Here is a 19,548-nt window from a genome sequence, read left to right as displayed (position 1 = left end):
TTTGGAGCCCTTACGCCGGGTTCTCCCCGGAGCTTCTTCACTCCCTCCGTTTCAGGTCCTCTGCCACTCAGCTCAGAGGCAAGATCGTTGACAGCTAAAGACCGGCCGGATTGTGCATCATCAATTGACGCCGTCTGTGGGAACGCTTCAAAAGGCCTCCCTCCAAAACTCTCATACCCCTTTCTTCTTCTTTGAAAAACTCAACACTCATGGCCTCTTCCAGCAACACCGGACGCGGCACAGAGACAAACACCACCGGGGAACAGCCTCAAGTTCCCGTGGTGTGTGTTGGGCAGTTCACCATCCCCCTCTCGGTGGACGGAATTCCCAATCTGAATACGCCACAAGCAGTGGCGCCTGTAAACCTTCCTGCCACAAACATCCCCTTTCCTCTCCCCATCGAGACTACCTTCACTGAACCAACCGCCGTCCCCCTGGCAGCTAGCCAAAATCGGTTGGACGACCTGATGCAGTGCATGCGGGCAATGCAAGCCCGTGAAGTAGCAGCCAGTGTAGCATCCCTCCTGATTAGACCAAGCACGAACTGGGATGAGGAGCCCTGGATCCTTCACGTAGATGGCTCCTCGAACCAACAAGGCAGCGGGGCTGGAATAGTGCTACGCGGCTCGAGCGAAACAAAGCTGGAATACACACTATGCTTTGAGTTCGCGGCATCCAACAACGAGGCACTGATAGCCGGGCTAAACCTAGCGCACAAGGTTGGAGCAAAGCACATGGTTATCTACAGTGAAGTAGCAGCCAGTGTAGCATCCCTCCTGGTTAGACCAAGCGCGAACTGGGATGAGGAGCCCTGGATCCTTCACGTAGATGGCTCCTCGAACCAACAAGGCAGCGGGGCTGGAATAGTGCTACGCGGCTCGAGCGAAACAAAGCTGGAATACACACTACGCTTTGAGTTCGCGGCATCCAACAACGAGGCACTGATAGCCGGGCTAAACCTAGCGCACAAGGTTGGAGCAAAGCACATGGTTATCTACAGTGATTCCCAACTCGTGGTCAACCAAGTTACAGGCGAATACGAAGCGCGCGAGCTCACAATGATTGTGTATTTGACAAAAGTAAAGGAGGCCCTGCTCAACTTCCAGTCACACTTCATCAAGCAAATCCCGAGGTCAAAGAACACTGAGGCCGACGCCCTGTCCCGACTAGCCAGCACGAGCCACAACGCCATGAGAACCGTGTACATAGAGGACTTACCTCGGCCCAGCATTATCAGTGGGGCAGAAGAGGTCGCTCCCGTCACTGAAGTAGAGCCGAGCTGGATCGACCCACTCGCGAGCTTCCTGCTAGACGGAACCCTCCCCGCGGACCGCAACGCAACCAAGAGGGTGCAGCGCCAGGCAGCCAAATATGTCATGATAGACGAACGGTTGTACCGACGATCCTACACGCTCCCCTACCTGCGATGCTTGCGCCCAGCCGAAGCCGGATTGGTACTCCGCGACACTCATGAAGGCTTGTGCGGCGAACACCTGGGGGGCATAGCCCTCGCTCAAAAAGCACTTCGACAAGGATACTACTGGCCAACGATAAAGACAGAGGCAATCGAGCTCGTTAGAAAATGCGACAAGTGTTAGAAGCATGCCAACATCCACCATCAACCAGATGCCGACCTCAAATACCTCACCAGCCCATGGCCCTTCGCCCAATGGGGCATCGACCTCCTGGGGCCATTCCCACCAGCGACAGGCGGGAGAAAATTCCTAGTGGTGGCAGTAGATTACTTCACAAAGTGGATAGAAGCTGAACCCCTGGCAATAGTTACAGCCCGAAACATACAGAACTTCTTTTGGAAGAACATTGTATGTCGCTTTGGGCTACCTCGGGTACTGATCTCCGACAACGGCAAACAGTTCGAAGATATCAAGTTCCAAGAATGGTGCCAAAGTATGAGAATTAGTCAGAACTTCACGTCGGTCGCACACCCGCAGGCAAATGGCCAAACAGAAGTAATGAACAGAGCCATCCTCCGCGGACTGAAAGCACGATTAGACCGAGCCAAAGGTTTGTGGGCAGACGAACTACCAAGTGTTCTATGGGCTCACCAAACCACAGAAAAAACCGCCACAGGAGAGACCCCCTTTAACATCACCTACGACACCGAGGCGGTGATCCCGACGGAAATCGAAGTGCCTACGCTGCGACTAGAAGCGTACGACGAACAGACAAACGAGGGCGAGTTACGCACCAACCTCGACCTACTGGACGAAGTGAGGGACCTCGCGCACATCCGAACTGCGGCCTACCAATAAAAGGTAGCTCGGTATTATAACGCGCGAGTAAAGAAGAGGAACTTCCGCGTCGGCGACCTGGTTCTCCGCAAGGTCATGGTGCCCGAACCCGGCGTAGGGAAACTTGGACCAAACTGGGAAGGACCCTACAGAGTAAAGAAAGCACTCGGTGGGGGGGCATACGAGCTCGAAACCCTAAAAGGGAAACAAGTACCCCGAGCATGGAACGTCGTCAACTTAAGAAGATACTACCTATAAACCACCAAGGCAAGTACCCCGAAGCCGAGGTAAAAAATGAACTAAAGGACCGAAATGGTCAGTTCGGCAAAAAACGCAGCTCAAAGACAGGACAACTAGCACCTTAACAAAAAAGCCATTTCATTTCAGATAAAGGTGTACATTCAAAAAAAAAAGAAGCCATTTCATTTTACAAGTCGGGGGCTACTTCATCATTATCAGAAGCCACTTCAACAACACCCGAAGGACCTGCCTCCCCTTCGGAGTCCAGTTCGGCATCCGCAGCATTGGCCATCTCTTGAGTAATGCACGAAGTGGATATGGCGCTGGTATCGAGCTCACGGTATGTATTCTGGATCATCCACCGGCTTAGCTTGAAACCCCTCCTGTAGGAGTCCACGATCAGATCATCGAAATCCGGCGAAGCAATATAATCAATGACAGCTTTTTTCTTCGCGTCCTCGATGCCTTGAGAGAAGATCTGAGTCCTCTCCCTGATATCCTCCTGAAGATATTCGACCTGATGCTGCAGGTCTAGCTTCGATTCCGCCATATGCTTCACCACCACTCCTATGGCCTCAGCATCTCTCTGAGACCTCGCCTGCCTAGACCGCGCGAGGCGAGCAGCCTCCTCGGCAGCACGAGCAGCCTCCTCGGCAGCTCGCGCCTGCCTCGAGCACCTCTCTATCTGGTTCGCCAAGGCGTGAATAGAAGAGTTCACCTATCAAAAAGAAACAAGGGATCAAAGGAACGAATACAAGAATAAAAGCCGAAGAACTCTAAAGAAGGGAGCACTTACCACCATGGCATGAGTAACGACGCAGCAAGCCACTTGGTGCAGAGGGAGCTTGGTCCACGCTGCGACTTCCTTGGGAAACATGGCCTCCTTACTCTGTTGAAGAGCGTGAACAGGCGACAGCACACTCCTGAAGTCCCCCGGGGCCTCCGAACCTGACGGCCCAGCTCGCGTATGGGCAGACTCGGAGTAAGCAGGAGCCCCTGTGTGTGTGGCTTCAGCATAAGGAGCCCCCGCCGGCTCCTGCATAGGAGGAACCATCTCGGGCTCCATGGGCTGATCCTCCGCCGGATAGTCCGGCACCTCGGGCTCCGCACCCTGGGGTGGTTCGGCGCGAGCTCGCTTAGCCACCCAATTTCTCCTCTTCATGCCCTGGAACAAGTGCCCACCTCGGGTCCCTCGAGAGTCCATCGTACCTGCGAAAAGGAGTTCGGCATCAGTAAGACGTAAAAGAAGAGCAAGACAGGATCGCTAGGGGAAGAACCTACCCGAACTCAGGCCAGCAGCAATAAGCTTGGCCTCCGTCAGATACCGTTGACACTCCAGCCCAAGCCGTGCCCATTGCCGGAGGCCCTTTGCCGTCTCCTTATCAAGTGTGACGTCGGAGTCGGGAGCGGCCATCCCCCAGGCAGTCTGAAACGGCCACCCCAGCGCACTTCGCACCCCAAAATAGTCTCGCTTCCACGCCGGGACCTTATTAGGGAGTCCGTGTAAGAGCTTGAAGCCTGGGCGAAGAGACAGGTAGTATGCCTGCCTACGCCCGGGAAGGGGACCCGCTTGCTTTTTCAGCATTAAAATAGAGGAGAAAATCTCCAGATCCAAAGGAAAGTTCTCGTCACAGAATAAGGAGATCGTCCCCACTAAATTCCTAATGGAGTTCGGGTGAAGCTGACCGACCGTCACACCGAAGTGGTTTAGAACCTCAACGAGAAGAGGATGAAAAGGCAGTCGCAGCCCCGCAGCAAGCTGCTCCCAGAAAATCACGATCTCATCAGGACCGTGTTCCCAAGGGAAGCTACCCGTAGGGATGAAGTAGGCGCGCTCCCCGGGCAAGTTGTAGTAGTCTATGTGGGATTGAAGTCCCTCAGGCGTCATAGTCGAAGGGCCGAACTGATCTAAAACCCGGCCACGACGGGAGGTGGACGCCGACCTACCCGAGGCACCTCGGCCTATAGGTTCAACCCCTTCCTCAGGACCTACATCGGGCTCACTTGAACTATCGGGGGACGCAAATTGGTTCGTAGAACCTACATCAGACCCGCTTGAACTGTCTGAACCCTCCGAACTAGACATCAGAGAATGGAACGGGATTCCAAGAGCACTCACCCAGGGAGAAGACTGAAGTAGACCGCGAAAGCTCGAACAAGCAAGGAACCTGGGACGCGAGCTGAAGAGCCTGGACGCGAACTGAAACTTAGGCGCGAGCTCAAGAGGTACAGTAGCGAGGACGCCCCCCCCCCCCCCCGCGCTATTTATATCCACAGCAGCCAGAAAGCGACGGCCCGGATCGAAGCCAATCCAACGGTCCACAGCCGCGCTAAACCACACGTCTTCCGAAGCCGACCAGCGCATGTCTTTCCGAAACTGACGAAGCGTCGCGCACGTCCTGTCAGAGGATGGGGCGTCAGCACGCATCTTCTCGAAACTGACAGGGTGTCAGCGCACGTCTCCTCACAATAAAAGCATCTGCAGCACGACTCCCGAACGGCTACCATCACGTCTCCCAAACGCGCGCCCTTTTTTTGAAAATCAAATTAAAGCAAGCGCCCTCAGTACGGACCAAAACCCTCCTGCTACCTTACGAACTCCCCGTGCCAAGACAGGACCCTTATCGCAGGGAGAGGGGGGCAATTGATGAAGGGAAATTTGGCCCGACCTCGCAATCACCCGACACGTGGAAAAAGCAAACAACTCGGGACAGCGGAGCGCCCAAAACGAGCACCGAAAGTAACAAAGTCCAAGCTCACTACCAAGCCCGAACTCCAGACCGCTCTACTAGGAGCCCGAGCTCCCTACTGGGAGTCCGAGCTCCCTACTGGGAGTCCGAGCTCCCTATTAAGAACTCGAGCTCCCTACTGAGAACCCGAGCTCCCTACAAGGAGCACAAACTACCTCGGGTCCCGAGCCTCACAAAGCTGTGACCCGAGCTGACCCATGGCAGTTCGGAACACTCCCCAAACCGAGCTCAAGACATCTCGCTCGCCACTCCAGCACTTCGTTTCCGAAATACCAGGCTGACCAAACGTACCTGACACCAAGGACGTCCGTATCCGAGGGCGACGCACCTGACTGATTTGGGATCTGACGCCTGATAGCCGCACTTCAAACGGCCTCCTGCTACCGCCACCTGCCACCGTCGTTACTAGCCGCAGAGACGGCTCCAACAAAAGGAGCAGTGGCGGTTCTGTCCGGCCAGAGGAAATGACATCCGAACTGGCGGGAGCTCAGAAATAATCATGCCCGATCTGACAGAAGCCTGGAAGTGAGTGCGCAAGGTGGTTATAAAAGGCTCCTACCCCACGAGAACGAGGTATGCTAACTTTTGCGCTATCTGGCTTATCTTGCCTTTGAAAAGACTCTAACTTGAGCTTCGGAGCCCTTACGCCGGGTTCTCCCCGGAGCTTCTTCACTCCCTCCATTTCAAGTCCTCTGCCACTCAGCTCAGAGGTAAGATCGTTGACTGCTAAAGACCGGCCGGATTGTGCATCATCAGGTGGCAACATGGAAAACCCATAAAATGTGACACAAATAAATTTATTTGTAATTATTATGGCAAGGTAATTGGGAGTGGTGGTGTTTCTAGATTGAAACAACATTTGGCAGGTGGTTTTAAAAATGTAGCCCAATGCAAAAAATGCCCAGGAGAAGTAAGTCTAGCTATGCATAAAATGCTACGGGAACAAAAAGCATCAAAGCAAGAAAAAACAAAACGTTCAGAAGAGTTTCATGATGCACTCTCCCGACCATCACATGAATATGACCAATATGATAGGGTTGATGATGAAGATGACATAGCATATCCAGATGACTTTGTGACAAAAAGAGACAGAATAACATACAGAAAAGCTATTAGAGAGTCTCTTGAAGATAGATGGAATAATGATCAATAACGAAGAATTAATTCAAGTAGACCAAGTGGTGGCAATCAAGGATCTAGTGTTGGTGGTAGTAGTAGACAAGGACAAGGGTAGAGTAGTATGCATCGTTCATACAATGTACGAGAACTTGAAGTGCCTATAGACCCATAACTATATCGATATAAAGATGCAGGTCAAGAAATTGAAATCAATGTTTAGTGGTCAAGATTTGAGAAAAAAATTGGGAAGAGCAATGGCAAAGTTCTTTCATTTTAATCATATTCATACCAATGTTGTCAACTCTCCTGTTTAACTAAGTGGCTCACATGACTGTTTAAGTTGGGAAGAGCCCATGATTAATATGATTAATCAAGTAGTCACATGACTGCTTAAGCTATTATGTGACTTGGGCGAATATGGGTTTGGAGCACCCATTCTCTTAAGAGGATAAGACCTATCCACTAATAAAGTCCAAATCCAAATAAAGATTTGGATTACAAACCTCATAATTTGATTAGGAGTGGTACTTCTTAATGATTAAGAAAAGAGAGATCAAATTGCTCTAGATCACTTTAGCTTTCTCTCTCTGCTCTTGCCGCCCAGAAACCTTAGTTCGATCTCCAATTCTTGGGACTGATCTTAATCAGTTCTATCTCTGAATTTTGCAAGAAAATTGTAGAGAAAAATCATGCTCCTCTCCTTTGTTCGACCCAAGCTGTTGGGTTGCAGTTTTGCTAAAAACTGCATTGCTGAACTAGCTTCACTCCAAGCTTCGCAATCTTCAGTGGAAGCTGGTTTTGGGATTCAATTTGGGCGCAAACTATCATTTTGGGAGCTACATTTGTGGAATCCGTATCATGTATACATTCTCCCTCCTTTTGGTTTCAAATCTGATCCGATTTCAGTGCAAGAACAATTCTAGAAAAATGTAGTTTTTCTGAAACTAGGGAATGCGATTCCCGAAATGCTAAAAATTTTTTTTGAAATTTCGTCCAACCATCTAACATAATTTGGCCATCCATATGATAGACTTTACCTTCCTTCACAAATCCAACTTAAAGCTCTCATAACCATTGAATTCAAGAGCTCTAAGTCTGTTTTTCTATATTTTTAACATGTTTTAAATGACTTGGGTCATTCTTGCTTTTTGTCTGTTTTTTTCGTTTTTTTCTTCCGTGAATAACTTGGGTCATAGAACATATAAAGTTGTCAAAATGCCATTGGCAAACCGTATGTCAAAATATAAAGTTGTCAAAATGCCATTGGCAAACTGATCAAAGGAGAAAAATACCATCTCCATGTAAGTTAATTTCTGAATTATTCAAACCATTGTTGACTTAAACGGACGCACCGTTTTGTTTCACTCCCAAACTGCTATTTTCCCAAACCTGCTGAGCCAAGTTGTCAAACTATTAGCCTATTTGAGCAAGACAATGGTTTCTGGGCCAAATTTTTATTTAATTTTTTTATTTTTTTAAAACGTCACAAGTTTATCTATTTAGACTGGACGGTTGAACGAATGACCAAATCGATTTTGGTTGTGTCGTTTTTAAAAACATTGAAATAGATACCATAATGCCAAATAAGAATCAGCCCAAGGTTGATTTTGGGTGCAAGAAGACGCCATGTAATTTTCATTTTTGTGTTGTTGGCTTTTTCAAACACCCAACAACACATGTGGGCCCATCTCCTTAAATACATCCCAAAAAGTTAAAATAAGGAAAACGTAGTGAAGTGACTGCTTAAAATAGCGAGAGCCTAACAAATTGCCTTATCAAAATAACCGGTGCTATTTTTTTTAAATGCTCGAAGGCTGATTCATTCAACAATTACCGAGTTACATCAGATTTCAAAAGGAAACAAAAAAATAGGTGCTACAGATTAACTATGCCCTGAATAATAAGACAAAGTATGTTTAACGAATTTATGGATAACCAGATTACAAAGTCGGGGAGCAAAAGTTACTGAATAGTTTTGAAGGTGGGATAGGAATCTCTTGCAATTCATAAGAAAAGTGTAGATACTCTATGAAGAGGTAAGAGTATTCTTCAACAAGAGATTAATCAAAAGTTATACATCATCTTCAATTACAACATTAAAAATACCAAGAGAAGAGGCAAATCGAAAGCTTTCCAAAAAAGCTAAGGTTTCACGAAGAGTGCAGGTTGAGGTGCTATTGGAATAGCACGTGCAGAAAGGAATGAACCATTATTATCCTAAATAATGATACCAATGTCAGATTTATCAGTAGTAGTGGCACCATCGAAGTTGATTTTCACGCTACCTCTTATTGGTGGAATCCAATGGATTGCTGTAGTTGAGGCCAATGAACTGATCTCATTAAATACCACTAAAGAGTGATGAATAACATCAGAATGCAACCGATGCTAATTTGGCACACTCCCTTTTGACACATATATATATATATATATATATGTTTGTTTTATGCATAATTAACATGAACCCTTAGAATCTAACAAATGAGTGCATTTGACAAAAGTGAGTTGGATTTGATACTTTTGAAAAATTGAAAGACCGATTTGATTTTTGATTAATCGAACCAACTCGATTAATACACATATTACATACACACATATATTTATAATATATAATATATTATATATTATATGCATTTATACATTTATTTATAAAATATATATAATAAATATAGAAAACTGAGAAATTAGAGAATCAAACTAGTCAAAAACTTAAAACTGGTCACCTAGCTACTTAACCAATTGATTTGGTTAGATTTCAATTCAGCTGATAGTATCAGTTCAGATTCAAAAAATAGTTCAGTATAGCCCCCAAATGTTAAAAAAAAAGGGCCAAAGAGAACCATCGGCTAGAAAGTAAAAAGGAGGTTATTTTAGGAATTTGCCTTGCAAAATATCTCAGAAAAGTGATGCTATTTTTGGTCATCAATGGTTTTGCTTCCAAATGGAAACTTTCGTAAATTAGAAGAAAGGGTGACAGATCCAAATGTGGGTCGACCGTAACATTAAACTCAGTTGCTCGGCAGTCGTCACCAACACTCTTCTACTCTTCTTTATTTCACCAATAAATTACCATTAAATAGTTATCATTATTACTAATAAATATTAATTAATGTGATCTGCTTTTTTTTTTATTGCAAAATTTTCTTTCAGGTGCTGTTCCGTTTCTATTGACTTTTTCCAACAAGAAAACTGTTATTGCGTAGAAGACTGTTCTTGCTTTATTTGTGTTGGATTGTTTGAAGAAAGGGGTTTTTACTGTTCAGTTCACCTTCACAAATCTTAGCTACACCTTATAGTTGGGGTAGTTGTCAATTCAATATTGATGTCAATACATGGTCATGTATTGGTGTTTAGGTGGAGATATTTGAAATATGGTTTTCAAAATCAGATTAGACCGGACAGTTGAATAAAAAAAACCAGGAACTAGTCACCTCCGTTTTCCCCAAAACCAGATTTTTGTTAAAAAAACATTAATTTGGTCGGCAAATCGTTGACCTGTGCAGTTGAACCATTCAATGGTTTTGGCCGTTTTTTATTTTTTTAAATTTTTTAAATTTTTTGTTAGAATAGGCCAACCATTCGATTTGAATGATCAAACCGTTCGACCTGAGAACCATACCCTGATCAATTCGTTGTCCGAGTCAATTTTAAAAACCATGATTTGAAATTTTGAATAAAAAAGATTTTTTATTGTTCAATCCACCTCCACAAATCTTAACTCCATATAATTGGAGTAGGTGCCATATCGAAATTGATGCCAATACATGGTCGGGTGGTGTTTAGGTGAAGATATTTAAAATTAGATAAACTTCTTAAACTAATTGATTAAGTATACCCTTGGTGCTTGAAAATTGATTAACGCTATTCCCATTGTTTCTCACAATTGATTGTACTTCTCTTACCATTAGCGTTAGTTAACAGAAAGATTTATCCTTTATTCTTTTTTTTTAAATTTTCTAAATAAAACATAGAAAAGAGAAAAAAAAAATACTGATTAATCAAAACCCAGCAACGGCATCCTCTTCTCTCTCTATCCCTCCCCTTCGTTTTCTCTTTCTGGATTGCAGTATCCAGTTATCCATACTCTGCATCTCATTATCTGTCTTGCTTCCTTCACTTGTGTGTCTGCATTTGTTTTTGTGGGTTGCAATTTGCCACCCAGTTGATAAATCTTAGTCTGTTAACTATGATCCATGTATAAAGTTAAGAAATAGTAGATTAGAATCCTTGTATAGTCTAGACTTTTGACCCCACGGAAGTTTCAACAAACGAGGGCTGCTAATATTTACTCTGTTACACACCTTCTCTGGTTTTTCCACTTCAAAAAATAACAGTCTGGACTAATATGTAAAATGGGATGTTGTTATTCGAGTATTTAGATTGCTATTGACTGTTAATTGTCCGACTATGACCCAGATTTCCGAAAAAGTGGTGGTAGTGCTCACAGCTGAGGACGTTACAGTCGAGGGCTTTTGTATGAGCAGCTGTGCGCACCACGGCTCGACGAAGGGAAGTCGGGTAGTGTTCATATGGGTTGGGAACTCGGTGACCAGCGTCAGCTCCGCTGGAGGCTGCACCGGCGTGTCCCGGCTCCCGGGGTGTTCGGTAAAGGAGCCTATCTTGGCCTCCTGGGTATGCCGGAGACCTTTTTGGTGGACCCCACTACGGGCGGGAGCTATAATGCGCATGGGATAAACGGGAGAATCCTTGCTCCCGGCATTGTGGGACCCACGCACCTCTGCTTGCTCAACACTTGTGTAATAGTAACTGTGGTCTGTGTCTGTGAAACATGCTCTGAATGCCGTTGCACGTTGCAACCGGCTGTGACCGGTGTGTACTGTTCATAATGCCATAACGTAGATGAACGTCTTTTTTCCTCTTCTCTCTCTTTTCGGCTGATGACTCTTTCTGTCAGCGTAAAATGCATGAAATTTGTAGAAAACGATTTGAGTTATATTGGATTGATGTGGTTACCCAGATGCCTTCAATTACTTTCCTTGATTTAATTTTATGCATATCCTTTTCTGAGAATGTGATAGGCCATGCATACTTGATCCGTCATCACAGAAGATTTGGAGGTGATTTTCTCAGGATTCATCATTAGACAATGTTTATTGCATGTTCATGTTGAAATAGAGATCCTATCATGCCATTGAGTTTAGTATTGGTTAGATTTTCCATAGAAGATGTGGATAATAAGGTGCTGGAGGTAGTGGTGGGATGAGTCGTGAGGTGATCATGCTTCTATTGATCTTATGTTTAAGGTAGACAAGAAGGTTGATTTGAATAGAGTAGTTGATAAAAAATAGGGGTGGAAAGTTTTTCTTAAGAGGTAACGAATGTTTGGGTTATGGTTGAGTTGGCTTGAGATGCCACGTGTAATTTTTGTGGCCATTTTATTTCATCGGTCTCAGTGTTATGCCACCTCTGTGGTTCACCTTATCTCTTCAATCACGTCGGTATCACGTCATATAGATAAGCGTAACCAAGACAGGAAATAATCGCATGGATAGGGACAATTCCATCGAGGATTAGGACTTATCCCGAAGACCTCGGTAGGCAACCTCATCCCGACAACCCCGGAAGCCTCATCTAATAAGGACACGGATCTTCGACTATAAAAAGGTACCTCCCGCTCAAGGTAAAGGATCCAACTTTTTAACTCCCATACTATTATTATGCTCGGACCAGAACTGCTCTCTACCTGCTAGGCCTGACTGCCTGTCGTTTTCTACTAACTTGAGCGTCGGAGTATCTACCTGGGGATGACTCCCTAGGCCTCTAACTCTTTTCTTAGTTTTAGATCTTGGAGTGTGGCTTCGCCCTTCCACCTTGGCTCCGCCAAGTTGGCAGGATTATCTGATTGCGACCTCGGTTCAAGAACTACATCGGATCAAGTAGCATCAGATTGGCGCCGTTTATGGGAAACACACAAAAAGCCTTCCCAAAACTCTCTCTTTACCGCACAATCAAGAAAGATGCTGAGAAAACACATCTAAACGATCAACATGCTGATCCCCATCTCAGGTATCCTATTCTCAACGCAGGCCTCTGCTCTGTGAAAATCAACAACCTCAGCAACAAGCCGCAGTCGACCCTACCCAATTTGAGGCAATGCAAGAAAAGGTCGACCAAATCTTGGCGATGATGTAGTCGTTGGGATCTACAACACAACCTCCTTAAACCGTCCCCCGTTCTGCCCCAACGCGTACTACGGTTGATCCTCGCCCTAAGGACCCTAAAACGTGCCGGTCGGACAAGGACAGGGCATGGCTTGGTCAAGAAAAGCAACAAACATCAAGAAGATCAGGCTCCTTGGCTCGGTCTTGTGAACTGTAACCGAACACACCGATCTGCCCAGATTTCGGTGAAGGAAAGACTCGACAGACGGATGCAACAACAACTAGTCTCCGTCGCCGAGTCTAGTTCGGTCAAGGATTGCCCAGCGCCACCCAAGAAAGGAAGAGCTATGCCTTCTATGGCCCCAGACAACAGGGATGCAGAAATCCAAAAACTTCGACAACGCTTGACTGAGTTGGAGCACAACTAGGCCTAGAGAAGTGTAGCCCCTCCTATAGTCCAACCCGTGGAATCGAACAACTTGCACACCAAGGAGCCACTCTTCGTTCAAGACATCGTGGATGAGCTCCCCTCAGCCGGATGGCGAGCACTGCAGTTCAAGAGATACGATGGAATCGCGAACCCCAATGTTCACATTGAGGCCTTCAAAGCCTAGATGATGCTACATGGTTCGTCCGAAGGCTTGATGTGTAAAGCTTTCGTGGTGACCCTCAAGGGAGTAGCCCTGATGTGGTACTCGTCCCTTCTCCCGTGCTCCATCTCCTCATGGGAGCAGCTGGAGAGCCAGTTCTTGGCGCAGTTCACATCTAGCCAGAAGCACCAGAAGACTTCGACAAGCCACATGCAAGTGCGGCAGAGGAAGGGGGAGTCCCTCCGAGAGTACCTCGCCAAGTTCAACACTGAAGCTCTACAAGTTCGGTCGTTGAACCAGTTAGTAGCTATCATAGCCATCCAATATGGTCTGCGCCCCTCTTCATTTAACTTCTCAATCTCAAAGAACCCTCCTCAGACCATAGTCGTGCTGATGAGTCATGCTCAGAAGTACATCAATGTGGAAGAATCGCAAGCACAATTGAAGGAAGAGGAAGAATGGCTTGACAGGAAGAAGAGAGATCCCGAAGAGTGCAAGATAGAGAGGACGGACCGGGATAACAATAGATAGGACCATCGACTTGACCAACGACCGAGAATTTTTTCCCCCGACCTACAAGAATTTCAAGCCATTGACTGCACCACGGTCTGAAATCCTGATGCAGATTTGTGATAGCAAGTACGTCAGGTGGCCCGAGAAGATGGAGACTCAGAGCAACAAGAGGAACTATGACAAATACTAAAAGTTCCACAGGGACCACAACCACAAGATAGATGACTATCATGATCTACAGCACCACTTCGAGGAACCGACGACGATCTCAGGGGGGGTCTAGACCCCGCACGATGATGCCTTGGTGATCACCGTTGAGATAGCTAACTACGAAGTTCGGCGCATCCTAGTAGACATAGGGAGCTTAGCCAACATCCTATTCGAAGAGGCCTTTGACTAACTTGGCATCAGTAAAGATCGCCTCACGCCAATCAACACTCCCTTGATGGGACTTCTCCGAGGAGTCACTCATGCCTAAGGGGAAAATCACCTTACCCCTGTTGATCGGAGATGGTGAGATAACTCCCACAGCAATGGTGGATGGATATGTCGGGGATCTTCTACAGCTGTTGAGGGACCATGCCGACGTGTTTGCTTGGTTGGCGATGGATATGTCGGGGATCGACCCCAAGGTCACCACCCACCACCCAATCCATGCTACCGACCAATCAGGCAAAAGAAGAGGAGCTTTGCCATAGAATGGTGGCAGGTGATCAACGAGGACATATAAAGAAGTGCAATGCCTCACCGGATGAGTAGCTGCCCTCAGTAGGTTCATGTCCAAATCTGCAATCTGGTGCTTGCCCTTCTTCAAGGCCCTAAAAAAGGTAAAAGACTTCCAATGGACCGAAGAATGTGAACGATCCTTTTAGGAGCTAAAGAGGTACCTAAGCTCGCTGCCTCTCCTTACAATGCTGAGCCCTAGGGATGAGTTGTTGCTCTACTTCTCGGCCGGAGATGAGGTGGTTAGCTCGGTACTAGTCAAGGAAGAAGACTGGGTACAAAGGCCGATTTACTACACCAGTAAGGTCCTTAACGGTGCAAAAACCCAGTACACAAACTTAGATAAGGTGGCCCTGGCCCTAGTCACCTCAACAAGAAAGCTTAGGCCATACTTCCAAGCCCACAACGTCTTGGTGCTTACCGACCAACCTCTCAAGAAAATCCTATAGAGACCGGAAGCATCTGAACGCCTAGTCAAGTGGAGCGTGGAGCTGAGCGAGTTCGATATCAACTATGCACCTCAGCCCGCCATCAAAGCCCAAGCCTTAGCCGATTTCCTTGTGGAATGCACCTTCACAGCACCAAATCCGGTTCTAGCACCTCAGCTATGGACTCTCTACGTGGACGATTCATCCAAGAAGCAGGGCAGGCCTCATCCTCCTCGGCCCAGATAGCACGGTTCTTGAGCATGCCTTTAAGTTTGAGTTCAAGGCCTCCAACAATGAAGTTGAGTACGAGGCCCTGATTGTCGAACTCCGGTTCTCCCTAGACGTTGGAGCTTGGCGTGTCGAAGCCTTCAGCGATTCCCAATTGGTGGTAAATCAGATCCACGGTCAGTTCGAGATACAGACCCCGACTATGGTGAGCTACCTACAAAAAGTGCAAGAGCTCATTTAATGGCTCGAATACTTTTCTATTTAGCAGACCCCCCGAGCTGAAAACATTCGAACTAACACACTCATGAAGCTAGCTAGCTCATCACAAACCGACCTCGACGTAACAGTTCGGGTCGACACTCTGGCCCAGCGTAGCATAGCACCAATGGCTCTCCTCATCCTCCCAGTTCAGCAAGGCCCATTGTGGATGGACTCAATAGTGCAGTACTTACAGGACGGCACACTACCAAAAGACAGAGCAGAAGCCAAAATACTTGCACACAAGGCGGCCAGATATTGCCTCATCTGGGGACAAGTCTACCGCTAGTCACATACTCTCCCCTACCTGAGGTGTCTCCCCCTTCCGAGGCCAACTATGTTCTCAGAGAGATACACCAAGGTATTTGCGGAGATCACCCCAGTGCCTGAACTTTGTCTCACAAAGCACTCCAGCAAGGTTATTTTTGGACCATGAAGCAGGATGCCACCCAGCTTGTTAGAAAGTGTGACTGCTGTCAAAGGCATTCCAACCTCCATCACCTGCTAGCGATCACTTTGAAGCCGATCACCAGTCTGTGGCCCTTCGCATAGTGGGGGATGGATATTCTCGGCCCCTTCCCTACCGCGGTCGGGCAAAAGAAGTTCCTTTTGGTTGCAATGGACTACTTCACCAAGTGGGTAGAAGCTGAGGCCCTGACACGCATTACCGCACAAAATGCATGGAATTTCTTCTAGCAATGTATTGTCTGTCGGTTTGGCGTACCTCGGGTTCTCATTACCGACAACAGTGCGTAGTTTACTGATCAAAAGTTTGAAGTCTTTTGTGCTGACCTAAAGATTGACCACCAGACCAAAGTGACCAACCTAACCCTACTGCACGACCTGAAAACCAGACTCAACTAGGCAAAGGGAAGGTGAATCGAGGAACTGCCTAACATCCTCTAGGCATACAGGACTACACCGTAGATAGCTACTAGAGAGACACCTTTCAGCCTAGCCTATAGGGCCGAAGCCATGATCCACGTGGAGATAGGCTTGCCAACTCTCTGTATCGAGTTCTATGACAAGGAGTAGAACAATGAAGACCTCCGTGCAGAGCTCAACTTGGTAGAAGAGGCTCGCAACCGAGCATACCTCAAGATGGTAGCACAACAGTAAAGGATGGCTAAGTACTATGACTCCAAAGTCCAAAGAAGGGAGTTTAAGACCAGCGATCTTATCCTTCACAAAATCATAGTGCTCGCGCCAAGAGAAGAAAAGCTCGGACCGAACTAGGAAGGACCCTACTAAGTCACTAGAGTCCTCGAACCTAGTACTTACAAACTACAAGACCTCGATGGAAAGCCTGTACCGAGGAGTTGGAATACTAGGAACCTGAGAATGTACTATCAGTAATTCAACATCAATAAAGATAGTTTTTGCACTCAACTATTCAACAAACATTGCATGACGCACACCGCACACACACATACACACATTGCAGGCACACAATGCACAGTACACACCACGTAGCGCACGTCACCCAACTGAACTCTCAACAACCGTGCATCGACTCGGCCGACCCATGAATGGCCAAAGCCTACAACGCATAGCTCGACAGCACATAGCCGACCAAGCAAGTTGACTCGACTGTTGACGACTAGAGCCCAAAGCGGGGAAGAATGCTCCCGCCTCCAAAGGACAGAGGGCGATCACCGAACTCTGCACACCTAGCTGACGAATCGTCAGATCTGAGCTAGCTGAGGAACAGCTAGCCCGCGAAGAGCAGAAAGCTCCCCAAGACCAAGTGCAACTGAGCATCCCCCAAGAGATGAGAGCTCGGAAAGCACTTCGGCCAAGAAAGCCGAAGACCGAAGATCTCGACTACCCCGGACCTCAGCCAAAAATAAGACCAAGGCCTACAATTTGATTTGACAAAGAGGAAAAGGCAGAGCGAGATTCAACAAGCTTGGAACCAAAATGTACCTTCCGATTAATTATCAAAAATATGTACAAGAATAAAGGCTCGGCATACCGAGCCACTTACATAATCATCAAGAAAAAAAGGGAGAAAAACATCAGTAAAGCAGAACAAAACAAGATTGGCAGCAGTAGCAGACAGATGCCTCACTCCTCGGCCTCTTCAGTGTCCTCGGGCATGTTGACGGCAGCCGTCTCATCCCCAGCAGGAGGGGTGTCGAGATCATAAGGGCCCAATCCCTACGCGGCTTTAGCAATGTCAGGGAACTGGCACAAAATCCTGTTCTGAAAGTGACTGAACCCCATCTCAAAGAAGTGTGCAGCGAAGTCGTCCATCTCATGTTGATACTCCTCCAAGGCCCTGAATTGAGCAACTACCTCCTCCCTTGTTCATGCTTCCCTCTCGGTGGCCTCCTTCTTCAGCTTGTGGATAGTCTCAGACCGCTCATTGATACTACGCCTTAGCTCGACAACCTCAGTTTCTAGCTTGGCCGTCCACACACCCACAACCTCAACCTCATCCAACCGAGCCTCCAAGCGTTCGACCTCAATGTGACAAGACTTGTAGAGGCACCGCACTGACTGAAGATGGTCAACCACTGGAATCGCCAAGCAAGCATTCTACAAGAAGGATCTAAGTGTCAGCATGACCACATTAACCGACCAAAGAAAAGAAAAACCATCACAAGCAAGGACTTACTGATGTGACTTGAAGGACAAGCACGCTCTCCAGGACGCCGCTTGTCGACTCCATCATCTTCCGCCTCATGGCCGGTGTCAAAAGACTGTGAAGAAGCTGCTCGGCCATGCCCTTTGTCCCCCAATCTCACGGTTAAGATGTTCCACTACGACACATAGATGGGCGGACTGCCACCCTCCAGCATGTCCCATCACGGGGAAAGGGGGTGAATGACATGAGTTCCCTCCTTTGGGTCGACTACCACGACTTCTTCCTCGGCCTTCTGCCTCGCCCTTTTTTGCTGCCAGGGAGTCCGCTCGATAGACCTCGGCTGCATTGCCTCGGATTGGGGCTGAGCCCCTTGAGCACCTTGGCTGCGCCTGTCTTTCCCAACCCTCATTAGATGAAGGATCTCTTCACGGCTCGCCATCTTAGCACCTACACCAAAACAAACATCTAATTAGTACAAGTCATAAGCTCAAAAAAGAAGAAATCGACAAATAAAGAACCAAAGTGGCGAAACAGACCGACCTCTTCGCTCATCAGCTCGACGCGGATCAACATCGAGAACGATGTGTATTGCACTACGTCGACCTCCCCAATCATGCCTATTGCTGCCCTCTCCTCCTCAGTGAACTAGGCCAACTCAGGCCACTTCACCTTAGTCCTCGGCTTCTGGTGCTTGGCCGACATAGGCGAGCCTCCAGGACAACACACAAAGAAGAGCTTTTCCTTCCAGTGCTTCCCCGAGGATGGGGTCCTGACCAAGGTTTAAAATGTCGATGTCAATGGAAGTGTCGCTTACCAAAATATAGGACATATGTCGGAAATGTTGAGGGGAAATATTGTAAAAATTAGAGACATTGTGGAAATATTATGAAATATGTGGAAATATGCAATGATATTTTGTAAAATGATAAAAGAAGCATTAATACACATTTCTAGACTATTATCTTATTATCAACCATTATATAAAGCTAAGAAACTATGATCAATAACAAATTAGTAAATGACGAAGTTGTATTATAAACTTCAAAAGTAAACAATTAACACCTAAATTGCATAATTTATTATATAAATAAAAATAAGGTTTAGCATCACATAAAGCAAAAAAACTAAGATTGATAATAAAATGATAAAAAATGAAATCACCTTACAAACCTCAAGAGTTAGTGTTAATAGTTAAAGTACATGATCTCTTAAATAAACAAAAAACTCCAATTAAAATCACATCCAAAAAGAATTTATAGGTGGCTGGTGGTCATTATTTCCATTAGGTGGGCGATAATATTGTTGCTCTGGTGGTTTGCAATGTTATTGCCAATTCATCACATTTTGATAATACCACCTCCTCTAATCTTCTACAAAACGTTGATTGTTTTCTTGGTCAGATCTTTGAGAACCTCCTATTTGGGGGTATTGTTCATATCCATATCCATGTTCATATCCATATCCATAACCATAAGAAGTCACACTAGGAGCTTGTCCAAAGAGCCCATAATCATAATTTTGGGTTCAATCCCAAATGCCTACGATTGAGTTTGGCTATCTTGACTTGAAGTGGGATATTCATAGCCATATGATGAAGTAGAACCAGTAGTTCCCTACCCATAAGATCTAGAAGAATTGCCTATCTCCATTGAGCTTAAATTTTCTGACAATGGTTGCTCATAATTAACTTCTACTCTCTTTCTTTGTCGTTGATATTCCTTTCTCGGTTCATTTG

The sequence above is a fragment of the Nelumbo nucifera genome, chromosome 1 (assembly GCF_055504915.1).
Source record: "Nelumbo nucifera cultivar China Antique chromosome 1, China Antique-T2T, whole genome shotgun sequence".
Taxonomy (NCBI): domain Eukaryota; kingdom Viridiplantae; phylum Streptophyta; class Magnoliopsida; order Proteales; family Nelumbonaceae; genus Nelumbo; species Nelumbo nucifera.
Note: the sequence above shows the minus strand (reverse complement) of the source record.